Source organism: Chanos chanos, chromosome 7 (genome assembly GCF_902362185.1).
Source record: "Chanos chanos chromosome 7, fChaCha1.1, whole genome shotgun sequence".
NCBI classification, from domain to species: domain Eukaryota; kingdom Metazoa; phylum Chordata; class Actinopteri; order Gonorynchiformes; family Chanidae; genus Chanos; species Chanos chanos.
The window spans coordinates 19,826,373-19,851,214 of NC_044501.1; positions in this window are offsets into that span (position 1 = coordinate 19,826,373).

Genomic DNA, 24,842 nt, shown 5'->3' on the forward strand with positions numbered 1-24,842 from the left:
GTATCTTGAACAATTCACATTACACCGTATATAAACCTTATATATGTATATAAGTGTCACGCTGGTGGTGTGGTGCAGGACCCAAGTGCAAGACACGATGGTTGACGGTGACAAACGGAAGGCTTTACTTAAAATGAAGACCAAAATACAAGTGTAAACTAATAACAAAAGCCAATAACAAAAAGGTGCAGCATGACAGTGCGCAAAATACACAAACAACGATAGACAATGGACAAGGCAAACACTAGGACTTAAATAGAGGGAGAACTAAACAGGGCAACACAGGATTGGTAGAAATTAACAAGGTTAATAATTAGACAAACAGGAACAGGTGAGGGGCGGAGACAGACACAGCAAGAGCACAAAGACATAGCAAACTAAAAGTCCAAAATGGCGGTGCAGGTTGTGACAATAAGTTTCTCTTTTGTCTTGCTTTTATCCTTCACCGTCATATGGCTCTATCTCTTTCTGTCTCCAGGGAAACCAGTGTGTGCCCTGTTGGCCCTGCCCACGGCCAAAACCAGCAGGAATATCATTATTCTAAAGAGGGGAATGATATCACTTCACACTACTGTCTCCTCTGTCTCTGGCAGCCCTTCTCCTATGGAAATTATAGGGCAACAGAAAGGGAGAGAGTAAGTGAGTGAAGTCGGGGGGGTGGGGGGTGGGGGTCCTCTTAGAACATGCTAATCATAATTGCTGTGCAAAGCTAATAACAGTCTCATTGTCCTTCTCTGCCCCCAGCAGTTTAACCAATACAGACATACAAAGGAGAGAGAGAGAGAGAGAGAGAGAGAGAGAGAGTGGTCACCTTGTTAAAGAGTGCGCTCAAGCATTGTGCATTGTGCTAGCATGTGTAATTACCACTGGTTAGAGGTAGAAATGATCTCACTGCTAGTGACTCTGACTACTGGGGGAAGTCTGCAATATCATACTTAACATTTATGTTAATCATGTGCATGTTGTCTCATTGTGGGCTTAAATTATCTTGAAAGGCACAGCTATCTTTCTGATGGATACAAAATTAGTAAAAGTAAATAAATAAATATCTGCAATGACAGAAAGGGGGGGAAATATTTTCTTCTCATTAAGACAATGCACTGGGGCTGTTGCGAATAAACTGTGACCTACCATTTTGTAGTCATGCTAGTTATGTGAGTCACATAATTTGAAATGATTTCAGCTGTAGATATGATGCTATTGACTGTGACTTCATTCCCCTGATGGACGTAAATGGCATCATCAAACACTTTTACAGACCCTAAGGTCAGTGGTCAGTAAGACTGTATCTGAGAATCAATCATAGTTAGCTATAAGAGGTTCACAGTAAAACATGTCTGCATAGTCATACCTGGGTTTCTGGTTACGTAGTCTACAAATTTTTGCTGACTTGCCAAATCTTTCAACTGTTTCAATGCCTGTTGTACTAATTTCATGCTTCCAGTAGAATTACACCTATGGGCAGCTTTGTGAAAGAGATTGGGTGAATTAGGGTGAAGTAATGAATTATAAATGTCATTACGGTGTGAATTTAGCCACAACAACAGGGACAGATTTTTGTATTTTCCTGTAAGAACTTTGATGTGGGTCACATGGGATTTTTGCTTGGTGTGTCTACTCAGTCTCTCATCCAAGTATGATGGCCTCCGCTCTGTATTTGTGTTGTGTGCAGGTTGGGTGTCAGAGTGGGAGGGCCGTCCTGGTTGATATTGGGCACCTGGGTGTTCTGATCCCCAGGTGTATAAAAGCCTAAAGGGAACTGATGCCCCCGCCCCCCCTTCCCTCTAACCCTTTTCTGTTTCTTTCTTCCTCAGGCCTCCACCATTTGTTTCCTGAGGATTTTGGTTGCTGCATTACAACACCCCCACACTTCTCTAACACACATCCATGCCTTGCCTACACTACTGATACTGCTGACTACCAGTCTAATTGTTAAATTATGGGTGTTTTTTCTTTTTTAATAAATTTGCTTTGTCCTTAATGTGATCTGTGCGTGGTCTGCCCTCCTTTTTGTCATTATTTTGAGCCGAGTCGTGACACAAGTAACAGCATACATACACTAAAAAAAAGCCATGGTGAGCCAGCCCTCTGCAAAGAGTGTAGATTTGATGAAAAGAATTGAATTTCCAGGGTTATGTAAAGTGTACAAGATTAAATACCGTACCATTATACCAATGAGACCGATGCATTCATATTTATCAAAGGAATTTATGCTAATTCAATAATCCAATCTGACTCAGTTTAGTTCATAGTCAGCAGAGACTGCATCATTTTTCTCTGTACTGTGACCAGTCTTTTTTTTTTTCTTTTTTTTTTTTTTAAGTGCGCTTAATTGGTGAAGAATTCTAGCAGTTCTTTGAACTCCTGCTATGGTGTCCCAGAGCCCTAAAGGAGAGTTAAAAATCTTGGCAAAACTCAGGGATTTGTGATGTCCAAGTACAGAGTACTCTCACCTTTACTCACACTACTGTCACTCTTTTACTGCAGTTTCTTCCAGAAGTCAAAATGATATGATATCATATGGATGTATCAAAAAAGAGAAAGATCGCTGGGCTGCTGCAGCTCTCACCGACTGGATGGACCAGAGACTCTACCAGGACTTCTTTTGACTACAACATTTCTTGAATTGCATCAGGACTCAAACGTTCATAAATCTTCAAAATGGGTTGTTTTGCATTTCTGTCAAGTGAACTCCACAGCGACCAAAAAATATAGTCAAAAAAGGATCCTTGAAACTTGATTGACCCCACCATTGGTGGGCTGAGTTTGAGTGCCGCACTGAGGATGTGAAACTATCTGAGAGGCTCAGAGAAAGATCTGCAACTCACATATATCCAGACATGTTGTTCCTCCATTTCTGCAGTAGAAAAAAAAATGACAGAATAGGGTGCTTGCTGTGAGGTGACAGTAAACTGTCATTCATGATTGAAGGACAACTAGTCCACTGTCCTGCAGCACTGTGGGCTTGTTTAGTTATTAGCTTTTAAACAGATGGGAAAGTGAGCCTAGTCTTGGTTAAGGACAGGCTGGAGATGCCACAGGCAAGTTTAGAAAAATAGCCCATTCTCTTCCTAAATATAAGGATAATGCTAACTGCAACAGCTAATAAAATGGGTGCCTTCCCATAATGCCATGCTCACAGTTGTGCTTCAGGCGAGCTTTTTTTTTTAAGTGGACACAGGTTATAATGAAACTCCGAATTTCAGAAAGGGATTCAAAAGTAGATAAACAAACTCTCTCTCTCTCTCTCTCTCTCTCTCTCTCTCTCTCTCTCTCTCTCTCACACACACACACACACACACACACAAATATTCATAGCTGCTAGATTTTAATACCTGCATGAAAAGCTGAGTGCATTAGCTCTGGTATGAGTGTCACTGCAGTCCAACTGGTCTGGGATCAGCGGTAAGAAATAACAAGTAGATAATTGCCATTGTGGCTTGCTAGTCCAGGCTTGGCTTAAAACTGATAAAAGCAGACATGGCTCAGAGTTAGGGTCTTCGGAGGTCAAATGAATTTCTTATAGCAATTACAGGTTCCAGGAAACAATTACCATTAAATGACAGTGGGTGACAATAAAACCATGCCGTTACTGAACAGTGACCATTCATCTTAGGGAGTCCGCCATGTGTCTTTTTAAGCAATCAAATCTGACGCTCTTGACCACCATGACACAGACATATCTGGATTGGAATTACTGAACTCAAGCAATTATTATACAGAATTCTCTCAGGGTCTCTCTAACACAGTCGAGGAATATAATAAAACTCCTCAGTGTCTCTATTCAGATGTTTCAATACACTGAATAAACACTGAATTTTGCGCAGTACAAATAAGTCATCTATGTTTACATCATCTGGCTCAAACTGCTCTTGCTCCCTTAATAAAACAGAAATAACACAGGACCCATTGCAGTCTTCATGCAGAACCTATTCCATTGACTAGTTCAAAGATAAGGAGAATCAGAAGTCATCTGAGTGGAGGGATACATACAGAGACAATTGCAGGAAACCCAACATGAGACATGAGCAGATTTCCAGTAGTCATTTGCACAATGTTGAGTAATAAGTTGGCATTGCCTATATTTCTCCTGACTGCTTGAAATGGCTTAAATTTACAGACAATTATTGAAAAGTGTAAGAATTAGTGATCTCTTAGAATCACCCCAGACACAAGTTTCATTATCAGTAAATGACTGTGGGTGCCACTGATGCATATTTAGAATTCACTGTTGTATTTTTACAATGCCTGATGTTCAAATAAGAAGCTAACTGTCATCTAGCTAACTTGAAATTACTGGGTAAAAAATGTACAGGGGAAACATGAACCTATTTCTGCCCAAGACTCAAATACAACCTCGCGTCTTCCTGCCCCGTCTATCTAAATGTCAAGAACCAAAACTGTCACAGGACACAAGTGCGCAACACAGGATTTATTCTAACAAAAGGCAAAAGCAAACAAGGGACTTAGAAAGTTCAACAAGGGTTTTCTCACGGAATATACCAACTGGTTAGTCTCAAGTTCGTTCGCAGGCTGCGTTTCAAGTGGCACAAGGTCTGTGGTGTGTTACCAGGAGTAGACTTTGCGGTGAAAGTGCACAACAAAGGAGTATAAATAGAGAGGAGTTAATGAAATTAATGAGTGAACAGGTGAAGGTGGTGAGTGATCAGACCGGTGATCAGTAGACCGGCGACGCTGAACGCCGAGTGGCTGAGGCAGACAAGGGGGGAGGCGAGGTCGCTACACTAAACCACCATTTAGTCCTCGGAACCACAGACTAACCTCTTTTCCCTCATGCACTACTCTGTTAAAAAAAGCATTACTGTTTTAGATACTTGTATCAAAACATTGTTTATTCACGTTAGTGTGAATTTGTTTGTTTTAGCAAACCAAGGTGAAAGTGAACACTCTGCTCACATTTATAAGTGCAGGATGCAGGATAGAAGATAGAAGAAGCAGTTGCAGAAGTCCCATACAAAATGTATTAAATGTTGTGATCAGTGTTATTACTCCTTTGTTCTAATAGGAATATTGAGAGCTAGAGCTCATATGGTGTGTGTGTGTGTGTGTGTGCGTGTGTGTGTGTGTGTGTGTGTGTGTTTTCTTTTTCTGCAGTATAACTTCCTAAAAATGTTGGCAGCACAACAGTGCTTTACTTTCTCATGCTCACTGTCTCTTCCAGGTTCATCCGAAAAAAAGAAGAATGCATCTTAAATCAGTCTCATTGTGAACATTTTTCTTTGTCTCTCTCAGGCGATTCAAACCTTTCGAAAGAAGAGGCTTGTGAATTTATGGAAATGAGCAGAATTGGCACAGCAGGCCCAGGGTGCTTGTAAAATGCTTTTTGTGAAGTTCTTGCATGAGCTTGTGGTTATGTGTCCTACTAGTTGCATCAGATCAGCATTAAAAAAAATAAAATAAAAAAAATAAATATGTCCAGACAGTTTGAAACAACCAAATCTACGAAGCTGATTCATCCTGGCAGGATTGCTGGAGGCAAACAGTTGATAGCTGCACATAAATGAATCATTGCTGGCTTTGTCAAAGCATTTGTTTTCCCCTCCTATTTACACCCTGGATTTATCATCATGTAAAAAAGAAACAAACAAATTCAAAAAATCTCGGACTGTAAGTGCAGGTTAAAGCAAGAGATATAGCCAGGCTTTATTTTAAGGCTGTTGCTATTCTACATTGCTCTTTGATGTGCATCTCAGAGCATGATGGGAGACTGTACCTGAAGATCCATTACCCTGGAGCAGTGACAGGGTAAAAGAGACTAGATTTGTAGTTGTGTGTTTGTATGTGGTTCCATGTGTGAGTTGGTGCCAAAGTATCCTGCAGCTTTGGACTCTTCAGAAGCATACCAGCTCTACAGGATGCAAGTGACCTCACAGTCACTATTCATCTTATTCAGCTCATTCAGCTTACACATGTTTTATAAGTGATTCAAACATGAAAAATATCTTTAAATCAACTAGCAGGCTCATAAATTATTCATATTCTATACATACACAAATGTGAACTTTTCCTTTTTCGGTTTGTTTGTTTCATGCAGAAATTGTAAAGTAAACAGAGCACGTTTGGATGTGATATTCAGACACTAAGCCCCTCTTCTGTCTTTTCTAATTGTTTTTGAATGTTCGAGTGATTTTGTGTTAACAATACTCTTCACGCTAACACAGCAAAGGCAGACGAACTACACTGGATAATCTTTGCTGGGTGGTGAAAACGGTTCTTGTAGTCTTGAGAACACACACACACACACACACTCACTCAAAAGGAAAGGAGCATGGATAAGTCTGTTTATCTCTACTTAGACATGCTTGATTTCCTTCTTTTTCTCCCTCACTGAGAGGTAAAATGTTGATCTAGTGCTTCGGTAACAATAATGTATGAATAGTGGGAGATGACAACCTACCAAAGTAAACAACATTATCTAAAAAAGCTAAACATAGAGTCGTCTCTTGATTAAGTTAGGGGTGGATTTATTCAATTACAACATAAGTCCCACTTACCTTCAATGCTTGGTCAGTCCCATTTCATTTTCCCCTCCCAACTCCGAAGTAATAGTAAAACTCCTGTGTGTGGATTTTTTGCAACTTGATTGGTGGCAGGTTGTGTCGCTTGGCATTGTGGGATTGTGGTGGTGCTAAAAGTGATAGGGTAAGTAGGTAAAGCTAAAGTTAACAACTTTCAACCCTTTTACAAAATAATTGACAGGTGATGGTTATATATACATGAATATGGAGGACATACAGAAATAGTATGAGAAATTATAATGCAGTTATAACTCATTGCAAGACCTGTTAGCCCCTAATGATGCTTTCAAGTCATCATAAAAATGAGTCTCTCATCAAATTTATTCATAAGTCAACTGCTAAATTATCTAAAAGGTTTCTTAAATCAGCAGGTTAATTCTTTGAGTATGGCATATAACAAAGGGTCTTAACAGTTTTATAGCAAAAGCATGATCTTACTAGTATCATCACAGATACTGCATTTGAACGTTGAAAAAAAAAAAAAACTTTAATGTTTCAACATTTAGTCTTTAATGTGGTAAGAAGATAGTGACCATTACTGAAATGCCATGTAGAAAAGACCATTGTAGCTTTTAAGAAATCATTTCAGAATAATTCAACTGAAATCTTTCATTTGATAAAGTGATACCATAAACATATTTTAAGACTGTGTAACCAATAGAAAAGAACGATTTTAACTATTGCTTGCATTTGTCTAAAATCTCTCCCAAGAGCAAGTCATCCTCATTTAACAGTAATGACAAATAGTGTGTCGGTCTGATTGACAGGAAACAGGAAAAATACAGATAATCCTTAGCACAGAAAATGACATTAGGGCTGTCTGATGTCTGATTGGCTGTCCACCACTGCGGGTTAATGACTACAGTGACCTTTGGTTAGGAGTTGCACCGTAGCCATGTACAGGCAGCATAAATTCTAGAACAGCTTTAACAGTGTCACTGTGTGGCAGTGAGGAATTAGGCCATACAAATGATTTTAAAACTCCTGTTAATCTGACCTCTGAATCACAACAACCGTGATAAATGGGCATGGGTGGTGGTTAAAGCTCAATTTTATTCTCACTTTAGAAAACATGAACTTACTTTTAAATGGACATCACCAAAAGTAGTTTCGTAATCAGGGCACTAGGCACAGCATACCTGGCAGCAAAATCGCCAAGCCAAAATATAGCAACAAAATGTTTGGCATAGACATGTACGGAATCAAACTAGCAACAAGAGGCGACGAGACATGATCATTTCACAGAGTGACTTTACCCCTCATCTGAAAACCTGTGCTTGTCTATCACAGGTTAAGATCCTTTTACTGGCTCCTAAGTTTGTCACATTATTATGCTGGATGTTTATTCTGCATTTTAAACGTTAACTACATTCCTAAACTGACTCATCATACTTTTTTTCTATTCAACGATTACCGTGATGTCAGTCAGTTGTAGAATGGTGTCTCAATGAATGAATTCTGTTGAAGTCTTTGGGTGTTTAGTGCCTGCTGTACCCTGTAAATAAGACAGCCATGGGCAATGTGATTCAGCCTGCCCCCCCATCACCCCCTCTCTGCCCAAGAGTGGGGACAGGTCCAGGCAAAGCCCAGAGGGCAGGAGAAGTTTAGGACCAGTTGAGGGAGGGATGGCAAACAGGTATTTCATAACCAGAGACTATCAGCCATGGTGAATTCAAAGCAGAGTGATCCATACAGATTTGGTTCACAATCTTACCTTTAATTACTGACATCTTGTCCTTCTCTATTCTCTCCAAACTTATTAAGGCCTAAATTCATATATTTGATCCTGTAGGCAAATGTTCTGGTTAACACAACCCCCCCCCCCCCCAAACACACACACACAGACACCTCTTTGGCTATTATTCTAAACAGAACCCATTTTTAAAAAAAAACAAAAAAAAACAAGATGTTCAACTTTACATGAACCACACTTAAGATGTTTTTTTCTTTCCAAATTCAAGAATTAATATATTAGATTAATATGAACCAGGCGTGTAGCCAACGGATGGGCCTGAAGGTCCTAGGCCCACCTAAAAGATGCATAGGCTAGGATGGAATTATTTAATTTAATACTAAAAAATAATATGTTATTGTTTGTTAAATTGGTTGATAATATAACTAAAATATCATCACAAATGCTTTTTATTTGTATAATGCTTGATGGGCTTGACTGACATCTGTATTAGCCAGTTAACAAGTTTGGTTTTGACTTTATGGTTCCAGTGAAGTAAACCTTCAACAGGAGATAGCAGCTGGTTTTCTATCCAACACATTCGTATATTTTAAGAACATTCATGAACATTCGGCTAAGGAAATCTGTGTGCATATTTGCATCAGCTGTGTTATGTGTATTACAAATGTACACTCTCATCATGGGAGGAGTAGTGAACAGATGTGGATTTAAAACTTGTCTTGGGCATCTTTAATGGAAGTATGTGATAAAATCACAACAAAGCCCCTGTTGATGCAACTAAACCGGTTTCCATCAACCAGTATCATTTTACCTTATGCTAATCACCTCTTTCCAGCAAATACATATGCAACTTAAAATATCTGATGCAAAATCTAAGCGTTAATTTGCATTAAATAGTTGGATGGAAACCCAGCTGGTGTTGTGACAGCATTAAATTGTGCGTTTGTTGTGACAGGGCATGTGTTTTACATTATTTCTAGTTAAGGTGTTCTTGATGAATAAATGCGGCAGTATTGTGTGATTAACTGCATAATATATATCAATACAAACAAAGAGCGGCAGATTGGACCGGCTTGGTTATTGAGTACGCTACAGTTGCGATACGGGGTGTCTGACCTGCCATTCAGTTCAGCAGTAGGTTATAAAGAATGTGCAGGCTAGTGATGGACCGTGCATGAAAGTCGTACACACTCACTTTTACTGAGTTCCGTCCGAATTTTTGGCTGATATGAACGGCTCTCTGCGAAATTTGTTGTGTGGTTTCTTGTCCTTAGAGTGGAGATGAATTTTGAGGACAGCCCCATGCTGTGTCAGCTATAGTCTGCGAAGCTTCTTTGTTGGTTTGTTTGTTGTTTTTGGTGTTGTTTTTCGTTGATGTCATTGATAAGGTTGACTATTCCCACCATTCCTTAAAGATAAGAAAATACATGACAGGAGGAAAAAACAGTCAGCAGTTTCCTTCTTTAACACAGCTGTCCAGTCGAGATTATAACAGAATGCTGACTTTGTTTGAGCCAAAGCCTCTAAAAATGCTGTCATTATTTCCACACACTCTGCATGTGGGCTGAAACCTGTGGTATTTCTCACAAAATGTGAAAACCATTCCTCAGCTCTCTCAGCATTAAGGCTAATAGGGGATATTTTCATAAAGCTAAGGCCATTGAGACAAAGTAATAAAAAAGTTAGATGAATAAAGAACTCAACATTGCTCCAGTTGCTGGTGAATCACTCCGACCTGCAGTGAAGTCTATGAAGGCAAAGGAATTTAATATGCGGATACAGGAAATGTTAGTTCCACAAAAATGACCCTATCTCTGCACGCATCAAGATTTGAAAACTCTTTGTTTCACATATGAGATGATATAGTACAGATTATTGTGGACATTTTTCACCAGCTAAAAGGTAACTGATTTACCAGCATACACCTGTAATCTTAGTGCAGGACTTCAGCTAAAGACCTACTGAATCTCTCATGTGATGTACAGGTCTTTTAGTCTCTCAGAGGTCTAAAAAATCAGTGAGAGATACAGTTCTGTTTTCACAAGGATTAACTTGGTCAACCGAAGCCAGTCAGTAAGCTCCCACAGCTCTTGAGACCATGCAGCCACACAAGTGCTTCTCAGCAAAGAATAGGTCACCAGTTGTCCAAATTTGGGGATTGGCTCTTTAATGGAATGATAGTCAGATGACTTTGAAGGATTACTAGAAAGGTGAGGAAAAGGAGGAGGAGGAGGAGGTGAGAGGAGGTAAATGTAGTGAAACCAGTTTGTTCACTGTGAAGAGTTGAGACTGTTCAATGTCAAAATCATTCCTGAAAATTAAACTTACAAAGTTGGCCAAATCACCAATAATGGTTTACATTTGGTCCGGTGAACTAAAGTACTGTTGATGCTTGGCTGATGAGTCCAGCCTTTGGTAACCAATATTATCGTAGGAGGTCAAAATGCTAAAAACAGTCTCTGTCCTTCTGTAGAGATTATTGCAGTTTCTGCTGATATTAACTTATGTCAACATGACAAATAGCTACTCGATATCTTTGAGGTATGCACTTTCTATTTCAAGAATTTATATTCCTGTGTTGGGGTCTTTCTTATTATTGTATAGGATTTTTTTTGTTTGTTTGCTTGTAAATGCTGGACAGTGTTCAAAGTGCCTTTCCTATTTGGAACAAATAAACATAACTTATATTCTGTCGTAAATGAAAGAACATATTACATTTTCCTGAGGTGTCTGATTTGTTTCAGTACTTTGAAACTGATTACTCTGGATTACTTTCTATACATTTGGCTATTGTAATTAGATGGTGTATGTATTCTCCCGAAGCTTCGCTCTGAGTGTTCACCTCTTAGTCGGCCCCTTTTTGTTTGACTCTCTTTGTATCGTTTTTCTTTTTAGTTGCAGACTCACGAAACACATTCCCTCCAATGTTTTCCATCCATACTGCATAAAACAATGAGCCCTAGGGATTGTGTGCCCACAGATTGAAATTGATTTCCGTTCGCTTACAGTACACTATGTATGTGAGATATATTTGAAAAACAAAGGACCAGTTACACTTATTTTTTGTTTGTGGACATGTATATGAGGACATAGGGAGGGAATTTAAGTCTGTTCAGCTAAAGCTTTTTCTATGGGGAGAACCATGTCATGTAATTTATTCCTGGTTTTCTTAGTAACGTCATCAGCCATGAATCCCAACTGAATTCATGTGTGGAAAACTGTGTTTGTTGGAGGACAGGGCATTGTGTGTGAAATGTTTAGAATGACAATCACAGGCAACATCCCCCTTCAAAGTGCCATCATATTTTTCCTGCAAGCACTACAAGAGATTGAGAGAGAGAGAGAGAGAGAGAGAGAGAGACAGAGAGAGAGAGAGAGAGAGAGAGACAGAGAGAGACAGAGAGAGAGAGAGAGAGAGAGAGAGAGAGAGAGAGGTGGGGGAATGGGAGATCAGTAAATTCTGTCAGAAATAAATACATTGTTGAAAATTGGCTTAGAAAACATTGGTCACAATTTTCGGGCTCTTGTGCAGTGCCCTGTGCCCTAATCCAGGTGGTATTACATGAGAAGTGGCACTGCACAAGAGCCTGAAAATCATTTTGTATTGAATAACTGTTTTGCATGGATAAGACAACACATTTCAGTGTTTGCCACTTTACTGTAGCCTAATTGGAAAAAGTGATTGTGCCCTTGATCTTTAAAACAACAGGAAGAACCGATAAAGTAATATGTGTTTATTTTCTACTTATGTGGTGGTACACTGCTGCTGAATAACATGTGAAAGTCATGGCTATTCACTAGTCTGCCGAAGTTACGTTAGCTAAGCTAACTAACTAGCTACGTAATATTATAATGGGACTCTTGGGAACTTTTAAAGCCATTATACCCACGAGGGTCATCTTTACTAGGGAAATCGAGTCTTTCACCATCGGTAAGCTACGTCACCCACTACTGTTGCTGTTATCTGGAGCTCACCTATACATATTATTGCAGCAGAGAACAACAACACCCCAGTCCACACATTTCAAAATGTATAATTGAGTGTATATACTGTGATCAGCGTCGTGGTCCATGGTCGAGTTGTGTCTCTCCTCTTGTTTGAAAAACGTAGTACTGTGATTCATCATTGCAAATCAAGCAGCTACTGACAGTGCTCTGATCCAATGGGATTGAGCACTGTCAAATTTACAGGCAGTGATTGACAGTGAATCAGGCAGCGATTGGCAGCGCTCTGATCCAGTGGCACTGAGCATTGTCAAAATAACAGGCAGCGATTGGCAGCGAATGAGGCAGCAATTGGCAGTGCCCTGATCCAATGGCGTTAGGCATTGTCAGATTGACAGTACTCTAGCCCAATGGCTTTGGGTGGGGGGGCACCAGGAGGGGCAAATCTAATTTCAGGGGGGACATGCCCCTGGAGAGAGAGAGAGCGAGAGAGAGACAGAGAGAACTTCTTCAGTTGCACTTTGGTTGAGTCTCCATTTGTAATTGCACTTGTATACATCATTTAAGGTTTCTGAAATTATTCATCTGCATCTGATTAATGGTCATGGAAAACTTATACATGGTCTGATTAGTGTATACAGCAGTGAATTCCTGGGATAATGTGAGGCACTGGAATGAAAGTAGATCTGGATCTGGGCACTTATCTACCACCAAATCTCTTTAACCCTACCAGTGGCTCCTTCAGCAGTATGTCCTTTCAGGTACATGGGAAAACTCCAGAAGCTGCAAATGAGAAAATTGTCTTAAATATGGATCTCAGCCATAGGCCCTCCTCTTATTCTTCTATTCCTTTGTTTCATATTTTTATTGCCATAAGTTATAAATAAAAAGAAAGGACACATAAGGTAACTCAATCATTTAACATGTCTACAAAGTGAAGTGTGATGCAGTAGATGAATGTTCTGAGTGGTTGAGATGAAAGAGGACAGTGGGGTGATCAGGACTGAGTGTGGTGCTCTGTGTATGAGTGGTCATTTATTCATTGTGTTGTATGTTTATTACTATGCTGGGCTCTGGTCTTTCTGCTGATCTGGCTGTATTTCAGTAATGATCTCCTGTGGGAATTGATAAAAGAAAGTAGTGGATCGATGAAACATTAATAACAAATTAGGAGGAGCAACCTCTGGTGCTGTATATCACAGATGATTGACAACTCAAAAGAAAGATCCAACGAAAAGGTGTGTACACAGATCAGAAACATCGATACACTGATGCTTCTAGAAGATTCATGGATTCAGCTTGATTTTCCACTGTATTTGGAGGTTAGATGCAGTCCAAGTGGACAGAGACCGATTAGTAAGTGTGCAGACAAGCGAAACAAATCAAAATCAAAAGCATGGCTTTTTCTTTACTTGGCATGATTCTTTTGACATGATTGACCCAGTAAGACAGAAATAAAATGGACTTTTTGGTATCAATGGAGAGACAGTGAAAAAAAGAGAGAGAGAACGATAAGACTGTTCCATCAGTTACAAACCCAGTTTCGCTGTAAAAATACATATATCTAATGTTCAACTGGATTTTGTTTTCTTGTTTTTTCTGTGCCTGATCAGCAATATGGTCATTTAGGGAGCACTGTAAATGAATATGTATGTAGTATGTAAATCATGTTCTTTTCAACATGTCTGCAAAGCAAATGAAAATACTAAAATATTGATCTAAAACTGAAGATTTTCAGCCACTCTTATGATCATCTAATTTCCATTACTCAATTTTTGTATGTTCCCGTAATTCATTTTCAGTTGTTCTCAGACCCCTCCAAGTCCCATAATTTAATTTCAGAGGCATTTCTAAGAGAGATACTAACACAGCTTCACTTCTGAATGTGAGAATCCATCAATACTTTTTTATAGTTTTCATAGATTCATCAGATGAAAATAATGCTGGGACCCAGGAGTGTTTCTGTGGGATAATAATGGGGGTTTTCTTCTGTTTTAACCTTTAGTAAGACAAAAGAGCTCTGCTAAAAAGATTTGATGAAATTGCAGATTCAGAAGAGGACTTCCCTCAGTGGGTGAATACACATGCACAAATGGAACTTTTGGTTCAACTTCTCAGGCATTCAGGAGCTTAGAAACAGTAAGTCCCAGCTGACTTTCTTTCTTTTTTTTTTTTTTTTAATTCTGCCTCTGGGCCCCACTGAGGTTGCTTTGACTTCAGGCTCATTTGATGAATGTGCCCGCCACTGCTGGGATTAATCTACATTAGAGACCAAATGTTTTTGAAATGAGCAGTAACTGATCCCTAACGGAATCCTAAGTGGTCCCCAGAGAGGTTATGTGTTCTGTTAGTCTCTCCAGCAGAGGCTCACAAAGCAGACAGGAGCACAGACGACCCCAGCAACTTTGAATGGGACTTTTTGAGCTTTATGCTCCTCAACTGTTTTGCTCATGGTGCTTTTGCTGAAGGTCAGAGGAGCTTAATGAAGGAATAGAGGAAGTTGATAAATGACGAAAATTAACCTGTGCTGACATCATTCCTAATCCTAATGGTGATGTGGCTCATCACTGTTGTTCGGTTAACATCATGAAATGACAGGCAACATGGTAATCTCAGCTCGTCCCCTTAACTACTGCATTTTATTTTCACAGGTGTTCTCCGAACCTCCAAGTCCCACAATTTGCTTTCAGAGGCATTTCTCGGACACTAAAATAACATGAAAATGATCAAATGATAAATGGCTTATTGGAATGGACATATTGAACATGAAGCTGGAAAGACCAAAGAATTCAAAATTGAAGACCAAAAAATCAGTCCTGTCATAATCAAATTATTTTAAATCGGCAACTATAAACCTTACTATCAAAATGCAAAAACTTGACCCTTGAGGGAGAAAATTATATTGTTCAGAAAGAAGCCTGGCCCTAAACCATCTATTAGTGCCCCAAACCCTGAGGAGTTTACATACTTACTTGTGTTCAAGATCTATGACAGTGTATAATCCAAAAAACATGCATCTATTAATATCTACTCTACAAATGTGTACTGAGGCTGAGAGATTTGTCTGTTTCATCAATCTGGCCCCATTGTCAATGCTTTGAGATTTCAGGACAACATCACATTAGAAAATTTCAGTCATTAAATCATGAAGCTTACAGTTTAAAAATAAATGTAATTTTATAAATAAATAAGAAGTAAAAAGAAAGAAAAAGCCTCATTTTGTCATTTCTCACTGTGACCTGACAGAAGAATCTCATTGTGTGTCAGTTATATGAATTCTTTACTAGTCACTCCACCTCTCCCTCATGAGGACCCTGGTGTCTCCTGCTGTTGGTTTCCAGGGTTTTTTTTAGCATTATCTTCCTCAGCCCAGCTCTGCTCTTCCCCCTGAGGCTGAATAATGAGTGTATTTGTTTATGTGAGAGGGTCTGAGGACCTGGAGTGACTGGTCAAGGAAGGAGAACAAATAAATATCATTGTAGGACAAATGAATACATGTATTAAAATTATTATAGCTTGTCCTCTGGGCTCTTGGGAAGTGGAATATCACCAAACAGGTACATGATTTTATGAAGTAAATGGGTGTAATAGTGAATACCATTTTATGGATGGTTATGTAATGGTACAAGATAATTGAGATTCTTTTTTCAGCCGCCCTCCCCTCCTTCCCCACCTCCCAACATGAAGCCCAGAACCCAATGTTAAAATGGGAATGTCTGATAAAATGTTGCCAAAATCTTGAGGTTGTGTTCCATATAACTTGCGTAGGATGTTCTGAAAGTGTTGCAATGTTGTGGAAATCACAGAAATGTGGACAGAATTCTGTTCCCATTATGTTTAACACTTATAACAGTTGTGGACATTGTCCCCTCTTTTGGTTGTCAGAGGGTCATGCAGTCCCTTTTTTTTCATTTCTGAATCTCAAATATGTGTTACACCTGGTCTGTTCCTTATTACTTGTATACATTTTTTTTTTTATTATGTTTTACACCTGAGTGCTGTAATATTTAAGTTATGTGTTATGCCCTGGTCAGAGCTGAGTATTGAGACTGGTTCCATGTAAGTAACTTTTGAATGTTGCCCCCAACTGTGTCAAGCAACACTTGCCCTTTGCTTGCTATCTTTTTATTTTCTGAAGTGAAATAACTTTGCATTGAGTGTATTAAGTAGTTTGATGGTAAATGTCACTCTGTGTCTTCTCTTCCATCTCTGGTTCTGTGATTTAGTTCTTGTGTGGCTTCTGGGTACTTCCTTAGCTTCCCACAGAAGAGCAAGACCCAGCCATATGGACCATATGGATGATTTGCTGGACCACCAGGAGCTCCTTCTTGGCCCGAACCTTTCTGGTCTTCAGGCCTTTACCAAGCTGATCCAGCAGTACTAGCTCTGGTCCATGTCAGCCATTTCACCAGGGACTCCAGAAATATTTCCAGTGATGTCTATGATATGTCAGTCGACTTCTGGGTTGCTTGGGAGCTTTTCCAAGACAGTAAACCTCCAGCAGAAGGCAAGACTTTCTGTCCTCTTTTGGAGGTTTACCGTCATCTCGAGAGCTGTCCCTGGCATCTACCAAGCTATTCCCTGAGTGGTCTTCAATGTTCCCGGAATGATTCTGAGCAGCCCAGAGGTTTTCTTGGCTTCCTACAAGGTTTTCCTGCCCTTCCCTGAAGTTTTCCTTTGTTTCTCCTGAGGAGTATCAATCACCTCCCAAGGTATCCCAAGCACCTTGGAAGGATTTGGATCTGTGTTCACGTGATTAACTCACTTGACAAAAGCTCCTCTCTCTCCTCTGCTGGGACTGGTGAGGGAAGGAATGCCCATCTGCCTATCTGTGATTTGGCCCCTCTGAGCATTTTCACCCTCTTCCAATCATATTAGATGAATTGTACTTGTGCAAATTGGATGTTTTTGAAAAAACAGTAGCAATAACCATCCTTTATAAAGACATGAATATGTAACCGTAAAGTAGGTACATTTAAGATAATCCCAGTTTAACTATTCTTGTACATCTTCCAGCAAAATCTTGCATTTTCTTGAGTTTCCCAGGCTTAAGTCACTTTTGCTGTGGAGAGGTGGCAGTAGTCGCCTTTATAGCTTCCTTTGCTTCCTTGTTTATCTACGCTGATCAGAGATCAGATTGATACATCAGGAAATAGAGGAAACATAAAACGCCTTGCCTCTGATACTATTTTCATTGATAGCGACTATCATTTCTTACCTTCTCTCTGCATGATTTCAAATTTAAATCTGTCAGGAGGAAATTGTCACCAAAAAGAAATGCTACTATGCCATTTGGGCAGTTAAGAAATTCATAAGGCAGTGTTTTCTTTGTATTGTTTACTGTGTACACTGGTTTTAGATCAACCATGTTTTCTTGTTGACTGTGTTATTCTCATTAAGCAACTGAGGGCTCATAGACATTTTTGTCTGTGTATTTATCTTTGTTGTTTTTGTCATATCCTGAATGCTCAGCCTCATGGCTTGATTTCACTTGTCTTCTACTGAAACAGAAGCTGTTCAGCCTCATTACGGGACACACATTTATGTAATCACAGAGTAGGATTTAATGTCGTAGTTTTTCAGAGCAGGTAACAGAGAAAATTAGACTACTTCGACACAACTTTTGGCATCTGATTTATCCTTATTATGTCACATGATCTCTATTTTAAGGAATCTCTCAATCCTGCAATCGTGCCTTATATTTCTGATCAAATTTCTTTGTAAAACAACAACATCTGAGATGGGTGGACTTTAATCAGAGGTCTGAAATACAGTCACTTATAGAGGAGAAAGAGAGGAGGTTCTGACTGTTGGTTCTGGCTGATGATGGGAAAGGACCTTAGTTGTCTATCAAACTACACCACATAGAGACTGCATTCTCCAGAAACAGAAATACTGATTAAGTCAAGACTAAACATGTTAAAACTTGATTTTAATGTTTCTGAAGACGGTGTCCAGAACATTTTAATAAATTGATAAGCTATGTATAAAAATGAACCAAATTTGAATTTGTTTTGTGACTTTAAGTGCTCTTACCTTTGGGTCCAATCAGTTTTAGAAAACATCACACTTAACAATGAATTAAACAATAAACCAAGCTAAATAATTCAAACAAGAACTGCACTGTCAGACCAGTCTGCAGTAAAGACAATACATGGTGTTGCTGTTTGTCAGCCAATTACATTCTTGATGCCACTGGGAGTGAAACTTCCAGGAGCTTTCTTTTACTGATTGAGACTTCTCTTGTTAGCAGTCTCTTTCCCAGGTTCCACTGTTCGGATATTAGGGACTTGGAGAGAACAGGTGGCGCTGTCAAAGGCATACAGTTAGGTGGTGCAATATAGTTTTCCTGGAAAAACAAGTCAATAGTGCACTTGATTACTCTCAGTAACAGCTTATTTTGGCTGGTCACTGTATACAATGCTAACTAATGATCCTGGATTTTGCCAGCTGCATTCATGCGACCAATTAAAAATTTAACCGACTCAGCAAAGAAAAAGCGTCATAATTGTGACTGTATTGGATGTAGTGTACCTGAATCCTGCACGAGAAACTGTAGCTTGAAGTGGTTTAGAAGGAGAGAGGATGTGGTTTCTCATTGGTTCTCTGCTTGACACAGAAACATGAAAAGATAGGTTTCTAATTCAACAGTGAGACAAAAAGGATGACAAAAGTCTAATGCTAACCATAGCTGAAATGCTGTAGGATATTTGGTAATCACAAGGTTACAGGATATTAAAATTTGGCGCAGTTGTGGTGTTATACACAAGTCCAGTCAAAACCAACATTACTGACATACCAACATGACCTTTTCATTTAGAGCGACCAAGCTGATTTACAACCAGTCACAATTTAATTGACAGTGTCAAATTAGTGATGTTTTATTATGCATACTGATTTATGACAGACTATGAATGTGGCAGCTGAACCACTTTTTGATGATATTTTCAACCAGATGTGACCTCAAATTTAGTAAATGCAAATTTGCTAAATGCAAGTATGAGACTAAAGGCTGTAGTTACAAGTACACCCAGCTCTCATTTCTTTCAACTCTCAACTCTCATTTGTTATATAGCAGTCTTTATCTGAATGCAAATAGGGGCCAAATAGAGTTAATTATGTGAAAATATCTCAATCTCAATATGACCATTACATTCAAGGTAACCTTAGAACTAAAGCAGTCCTCTCAAAATCTTTTTTTTTTTTTTTTTTTTTTTTTTCTGAAAGAGCTGTGGTTGATCAATAGCCATTAGAGCAGAATTGGTAGAGCACTTAGGGCTCTTATAAAATGAATTAATTTTTTTGTTTCCATTCTAATTTAATATATTCATACCTAGAAATGTATTGGGACATCTGTGCAATGTCATTGCCCATCTGTATATTTCAAATGACACTTCTGTGCAAAGATTGACAAAATCATATTAATGGCTAAATCAGGAGCATAACAAGTTGTCGTGTGTGTGTGTGTGTGTGTGTGTGTGTGTGTGTGTGTGTGTGTGTGTGTGTGTGTGCGTGTGTGTGTGTGTGTGGGGATAATTCTGAGTGGAGGTTCCGCTTCAGAAAATGTTTGTTGTCTTAAATCCAACTCCTGTGATTTGACTGTTCTAAGCACATGAATACTATTACACATTAATGTAGCTATACTCCACAGAGAAAACCATAATTTTCATGATTTCTCATTTATGCGTAGCATGACGCACTCACATGGTGGCTCTACAATCGCAACCTGTTCCTCATTAAAAAGATAATTAATTTGATATTTCATGTGCCACCCCTTGTGGCTTGAACAAACGTGCACTGTTTTTAGGTGAAAACTAGGTTGTCTGTCTTTAGTCTTTGAGAGAATACATGCTTTTGAGGGTGACTTTTGCCTGTTTTCAGTCACATAGCAACTGTGCTTCTAAATTCAATTGTCAACACTCTCAGATGCAATAGAATATAAGCATGATAATAAGGCTGGTCCAAGCATAATTACCATCCTGTTTTCAGTTTGGTTTTACTTATCGTTACTCTGTTTACTCTACTTTTCTTTTAATCTGTCAGGGTTATTGACTGAGTTTTGTATTTGTGCCAAGTTCCTTTCTGTCAGATGCTGATGCTCAGTTTGCCGTGAATTCAGCAGCAGTGCGAGATCATTTGGAGTGTGTTGGAATCAGCATGAGTGTGAGATGCTTTGGGGTGTGATGAATGAATAGGGGAGAGGAGTGTGTGTCTTATGACAAAGTGGAGTACGTATTTAACATAATTGCTCGTCAGAAAAAGATGCCTGAAGCACAGAGGGTGACACTCTACCACAAAGTTGAACTCCCCCCACGAGTAGGAGAGGGAAATTAAAATTCAATTACTCTACAAATGCCAAACTCTTTTATAGGAGGAGTGGAAAAACAAAGGGGGAAAAAATCTGTCAGGTCTTAATTATAGGATTCTTTACATGAGATCACTGAGATTTAACCTACGCCTGTTTTATTTATTTATTTATTTATTTATTCACTCTATCAACTATAAAATGCAGTTGCATTTTCATCAGTCACTCTGAGAGTACTATTTGATATCGTAGGGACTGAACTAACTTATTTTATCTCTTTGTCTAATTATTTTCTTTTGTGTGATGTTATGAATGGAGAATGAAACATGGTAATCATCTCTTTCAGGCAGACGATGCCATCAGTCCTCTAAAAGGCCATTACTGGGGTCATCAAGAAGACCAGTGACAAACTAATAAGTGTCTGGCTGCAGTTCTGAATGTTTGACTGGCTGTCAGAGCAGAAAGAAGGAAAAAAAGTAAAAAGGGAGGGGGGGGCAGCCTTCATCTGAGGACAGCAGGTGGAGCATGTTCCAGACTGTGCCAATTGTATAACTACTATCATGTTACCATTCAAATGTTAGTATTTTTCCCTCTGAATTTAGTTGTCTTGATTCCCTCCAGCTTTTCAAGCAGCAAAAGAATCCAAGCAGAGGACATTGTCAAAGCAGTATCATAGCTGCAGATGACTTTTCAAGCCTCACTTAGGCTTTATAAAACATCTTTTCACTGCACTGGATTTTTATTTCTCTTCGGGTTAGCCTGCAGTCCACAAAATGAGCAGATGGCGCAGGTCTCCCTACTACTCGGATCAAAATTTCATGTCAGCGTAGTCTTCTCAACAAAACACCCCCAAAGAGAAATGTAACTACAACCCAAGAGCCCCACACAAGGCGTATGCAGCCAACGTTATTCCAGCATTTTAGAAGAACACACAAAGTAATAAGCAACATGAAAATGGATATAATGGATATGATTTCTCCATTTACAAATATGGGAAAATCTTTTCAGGACAACTGTGATCCCAACCCAAACACTCACAAAACAAGTTTTGGGGGAAAAATGCTGAACAGGCAGAATGAAGTGAATTCTATGCAAAAGCAACCACAAAACATGCACCCTGCTCTTACACACTGTCCCCCAAAAATCGTTTGGTTCCTCCTCTCTTACTTGAATAAACGTAATACACTGTTAGGTCCCACACTGCTAGATCTATGAAAACAAATCAATTGCTTTGATGGTTTCCGTTTTTTATAGATGAAACCTCAGAAACCGGGCAGTTTTGTGGTGTCCACAATTTATTTGTCATGTGCAGTGTGAAAACCTCTCTTGCGTGTTTCCAGTAGTTCAAATGAGTTGCTGTGTAACAATACAAATTGACTAGAGGCACCATTCCACCATTTCATTCTACCATTTCAATGAAATATTGAAGAAAGCCCCAAACAATTTAGGCAGAAAAATATTATTTCACTTGGAATGAATATGTTTTTGACTTGAAATTGAAAGGAGTCATCAAGATTTCACTGTAACGGCAAGACAAGATGGTTGAATGTTGCCCCTGGAAAACTGTCAATTTGTATGATATACACAGGAAACCCCCACACTATTAGGAATACAAAAGGCTTACTTTCAAACTGCACATGACAAAAAAGACTAGAGAACTACAAAAGCATAAAATAAATCTTTACATTTTGGTGCTCATAGAAGTATGAGGACGATCAAGTCATTGAGTGTCAGATCACACTGAAGGAGATGATTAATTTTTTCAGATCTTTTAGGCTAAAATGACAACAAATCCAAACACTACGCAAAAATCTGACCTTCATTTTACTTGTGGGAAACTCAGAAAGGATTTCCAGCTTTCCCAGACTGAGGACTGCTTCTTATCGAACCTGTTCGATTACTCTGATTACCTCATCATCGACTATGATGTACCCTTTGTGGCTCAACCACAAGATCCACCCACAGAGAGGTGGAGGGCTGATCCAAAGAGATTAAAAATCCACCCACAAAGAGATAGTGGGCTGATCCAAAGAGATTAAAAATCCCCACAAAAGGTCAAATTCACAGAACAATAAAGATAAGCTAAGTGTACAACAACGGTCCTTCAAGAGTTTGGAAAAAAAAAAAAAAAGATAATAATACAGAAATCCAACACCCATGATGTGAATAACATCTGAAGACAAATATTAACACTGACAATCTGTATTTTGTGGGTTCATTGATTTTTCATAATTTGAAGATGTTGATTAAAATCATTAAATAGAGTTTGTTGTGTTAAGTATGCTCTGTTGTGGATCACAGGTTTAGAAAATCTTTTTGCTGTTTATTTATGTCATTTTGCTGTTTATTTAATAGTATAAAAGTAAGAAAATAGTAAATAGCTTTGGTGTTCTTTATTCCACAGGCCTGCCCTCATTTGTTTGTGTACCACCTGACCACATTTAAAGTGGAGCACAACAGTAAGGACAAGCACACAACTGGACCTTTGTGTGTCGAAAAAGTGTGTACACAAGAGCTTCTCTGTCTCTCTCTCTCTCTCTCTCTCTCTCTCTTCTCATATGACAACAGTATCTTTTACTGAAACATATATCCCACTCCACTATGTCTCAGATAACTTTGTGATGCCCTTTGTGTGGAATCTTTTGTATCCATATTATACTACATATTGATTTTGCGTCCAGAGAACGAGTTAATGAGAGAAGAAATAACTATAGATTAATATTTCATTCACCAAACTGTGTCATATCAGTCACCATCAAAGACTGAGAACAGTTGTCCACACAAGACTAATTCACCATTTTCCCGAGAACAAAAATACAAACACCATCTCTCACATAAATTGTGATGACTGAAAAATTGTGATATAAAAACAACAACAACAAAAACAGAATAGTTAAAAAGTAGGGTTCTTTCTGATTGGTGAATCTTAGTCTATCATGCTATCCAAGCTATCATGCTCTGTTTACTGTAAAAATCTCAAGATACTAACAGCCAATTCAATTAAAATGTGATATTTCACACAGACACTGAGAAATATTATGACAAAATGTGAAACGCCATTGGTATTTGCTAGATCAGGTGGATTGTTTGAAATTCCTCAGGCAGCATTGCCGTAACGCTAATGAATATTGTGTGAACGTTGTTCACAGTGTGCAGTGGCACAGAAGCAAGCGGTGTGCAGATGGCTTTGGAAACCGGCAACATTAATAATTTCATCAGCCATGCCACCATTCATGACAACCTCATCTTCCTCATCACTGACATCAAAGGCTGAGAAACTCCTCCTCCTTTCAAGCTCTTCTCAGATCACATCACGTCTCCTGACTAGTACATTCACAGGTTAAATTTTTCTCTCAGCCTTTTGTAACTTCGTATTTATGCTTGTTATTTTTACTTGTCATATACGGTACGCCTGTGCAGAGAAACCGGCAGGATTTGATATTGGTAAATATATTTCCTAAAGTGGCAAATGAAAGGAGCACTAGAAATGACAAAAATGATGACAGAAAAGTGATGCCAGTTTCTCAACAAAGTATACTGTGTAGCAGATGTGTTCCATCTATAGCGGAAGTGGTCACTGCTGCAGCTAATCAGCAGTGATAGCATTTTCTGTGGGAAAAGACAGTTAGCAATAGCTTTGCTCTGGCCGGGTGATGGATGGGTCTTGTTCTGCGTGGTTGGCTCCAAGTCTTTCACAAACAGGAGATCAACAATCGGGAGACAGGGTTGGAGATTGAGGCCACAGACTGCAGTAACTCCGTGGTCACATGTTTTGAGACGATGAGGAGCCAGATCATAAGGTCAGCTCAGCACATTCAAGTAGCTCCAAAATGTCTTAACCTTTTGGCACATGAGATCAGTGAGGGAGCAGGCCCAATTCTAGATGGAAAGAAATTCACTCTTGGTATGGCTGTTTGAAGATGTTATGTGACATCAGCACTGGCAACCGTAACACAATGCATACCTGCCAACACCCCAGTTTTTCCCAGATTTCTCCCGTATCTCAAGGCTATCTCTCGGCGCTTTCCCGTTTTGTTGTTTCTCCCACGAAACTCCAGTAATTTGCATGGTCCTCAAACTTTATTATGAGTAATCGCTGTACATGGATTCGTAAGTTTTGTATGTTAAAGAGAATAAGGACCCCTTAATGAAGTCTAAATTATTGTCTCATTCAAATTTAAATTATTTAATGTTTTTGCTTGATTATCTTTGATTGTACTGTAAAATTTTAATGATGCTAATGCAAAAGTTGATTTGTTCACTCAGTAGCCCATCAAGGGAAAAACAAAAAAAAAATCAAAACAGAAAACCTGAGAAAGATTCCTGAGTATAAACTAATTTTTATATATTCAGAATTGCA